Genomic DNA, 2869 nt, shown 5'->3' with positions numbered 1-2869 from the left:
GGCAGGCCTGGGGATCAGCCCCTGTGCCTGCTTGCAGGTGCTTTAATCCACTGAGCTATTTGGCCGGCCCTTACAGTTCCAGTCTTTGCCTCACGCATCTTGACACTCCACTGTTTCACCAGTATGCAATAAAAATGGTTACATCTTAAAGGGAAGGAAAGAGTAGAAAGAACCGGAACGCCTTCTTGTAGAGTTGACCCCTTTAACCATTTTATTTCTAATAGCGCTCCTTGTCTGCAACAAGTGGCATCTCTCCCATTTTCTTCTGATTGTTAGTGTAGCCTGGAAAATGTGAGGTCATGAGTTCAAATCTTGGTTAAAAAATTTAAATAAATAATACAAATAGTTGTTAGCATAATATTTCTTTCTCTATGCATTTGCTGAGGACCAAAGTGCAAGGGGCTAGCTCCTTGCTGCATTAAGAGCAGGTTTTTTAGGGCCATGGAGAGAGTTTGGTGGTCTAAGCGCCTGCCTGGAAACCTCAAGGACCCGGGTTCAATCCCAATACCACATGCTGGGCCGGACCCGTGCTGAGTCAGCCACCAAGACCGGGCGTGGTGGCACGTGCCTGTAATCCTAGGGCTAAAGAGGCTGAAGCAGAAGGATCACTAAGAGTCTGAGCTGTGTAGTGTACCAAGTAAATAAATTTTTTAAAAAAGACCAGGTGTCCTGGCTAGATCTAGAAATGTCCCCCTAAATGGTCAAAGGTGTGTTCAAAGGTGAGGTTTTAGAAGGTGACTGGATGATGGGGCGTGGCACTCAGCTGCGTCTCCACCCTCCCTCCACTCGCTGCTTTCCAGCTGCCTCAGAGGAGCAGCCTTCCTCTCCGCCCGGCCCGTCCACCAGGCCCTTCTGCATTGCAGTCTGCCAACGTGGACTGAAACTTGTAGAACTTCGATCTAAAGTAGCCCTCACTTCCTTTACGTTGTGCGTATTTCCTCTCTCTCACCCAGAAGGCTGGAGTAGGCTGGTCAGTAAGGCTTTCAAAAATCTCCATCCGGGTAGGTTCTTGTCAACCAGTGTCTCCTACGGGCAGGCCGACCGTGTTAGAACAGAATGCTCCGGCGTATTTCGAAACTGTTCGTTGCCTCTCAAGCTTCGACATTTTCTGCGCTAGTTGTCACGTTCAGCTGTGACCTGGCAATTGGCCTGGATTAACCAATGCCTGGCAGACCAGGGATGTACCGATTCCAGAGATGACTGACACGTGACTGGCAAAGTGGCTTTGGGGATCTGCCTGGATTTCGGGTGCTACCATCCAACGGTGCTGGACCAGGTGGAGTGAAAGGGGAGACCGTGGAAGTCTGCTGGAATTTTTCGGGAGGGCCTCCTGTGCTCAAGCAGCTGCACCCTTCGTGGCTGTCACCTTTGGGCGTCACACTGGTTCTTTCCACCTTCCATAGCGCACTCGTAGCTCAGGGGGCTCGGAAGAGATGAGGCCGGGGTGAAGGAAGTGGTCTGGGGCCGTGACCCTGGGGTGGGGCTACAACCCTGGAGACCGTGTCCGCTCCCGAGCTCTTCTTGGGCACTGCCCAACCCTCTATGCGTCCCAGTTATCATAAACTGAGTGGCTCCCTTTGCCAAGCTATTCTGCTATGATCTTTTTTTTTTTCAAAGCCCACTGACCATGGTTGGGATCCTCTGAAACCGTGAGCCGAAATGAGCTTTTCCTCCTTTGAGCTGGGTATGTTGGGTATTTTGTCCCGATGTAAACCAAAAGCTGATTAATACACTTACTATGAGAACATGGTTGAGATTCCGTAGGCAGAATTCACAAAAGCTGGCATGGGTGGAAAAAATGTTCAAAAAATGTTGCAGACTTCTCTGCACCGGATCCAGGCAATTTATCCATTTCAGTTCGGGTTTTCCTGGCTGGGTGCTGCTGGTACCTGGCATTGCTTTTTCCTCCTGACTCTTTGCCTCAGTAAAATAAACCATGACTCCCTCACCAGCCCGTCTATCTCCTCAGTCTTTGATGCAGCAGTTTGCTCTGTGTTCCTCTCTCATTTATGGATCCAAAAGTGCTCCTGATTTTTCAGTCTCTTTTATTGCTTGTGGCAGCTTGCAAACTCCTTACATATGAAACTGGATATTGCAAGTCCTCAATTTGTTGAGGAAAAAAGTGTCTTGATGAAAAACAGGGCAGGAGACCTAAGGAGGCCCTTCCTTTACCCCCCGCCAAAAAAAATCCTGCTTAAAGTCATTAATAAGAAGGGAACATCAAATTAATGCCATACATTTAAATATAGTTTAAATTAAAATAATACTTAGTATTAATGAAGTGGTAGAACAAAGACAACTTGTTCTCTCTGGGCGGGAGTATAAATTGTTGTAAACTTGGAAACTATTTGGTATTTCCCATTAAATCTGAGCATGCCTATCCTGTGACCCAGCAATTTCACTCCTAATTATATAATTATAGGAATTAGCAAATAGACATGTACCAGAATATTCATAGCACACATTAATGATCTGGAAATAACAGAATGTTAGTACAGTGTATAAGTAAATTGTAGCACACATGGAGTAGAAATCTATTAAAATGCAAAAAGTACATGACACAACATGGATGAGTCTTAGCAACATAATGATAAAAGAATCCAGATGTTGGCTATATACTGCATGATTCTGTATTATAAAGGTTGAACAGACATACCTAAATGATGGTACTAAAAATCAAGTAGTTTCATTTGTTTGTTTTTTTTTCTGTAATTAGGACAGGATCTACGGGATCTACAGGGTCTCACTATGTAGATCAGTCTCGTAGTGATTCTCCTGTTTTCAGTCTCCCAAGCACTGGGATTACAGGCACGCACCACCATGCCCAGTCTCAATCACCGGGGCGGGGCCGGGAAGGCAGGCCCAGGGA

The sequence above is a fragment of the Octodon degus genome, unplaced genomic scaffold (genome assembly GCF_000260255.1).
Source record: "Octodon degus isolate 3935 unplaced genomic scaffold, OctDeg1.0 scaffold00001, whole genome shotgun sequence".
Taxonomy (NCBI): Eukaryota; Metazoa; Chordata; class Mammalia; order Rodentia; family Octodontidae; genus Octodon; species Octodon degus.
Note: the sequence above shows the minus strand (reverse complement) of the source record.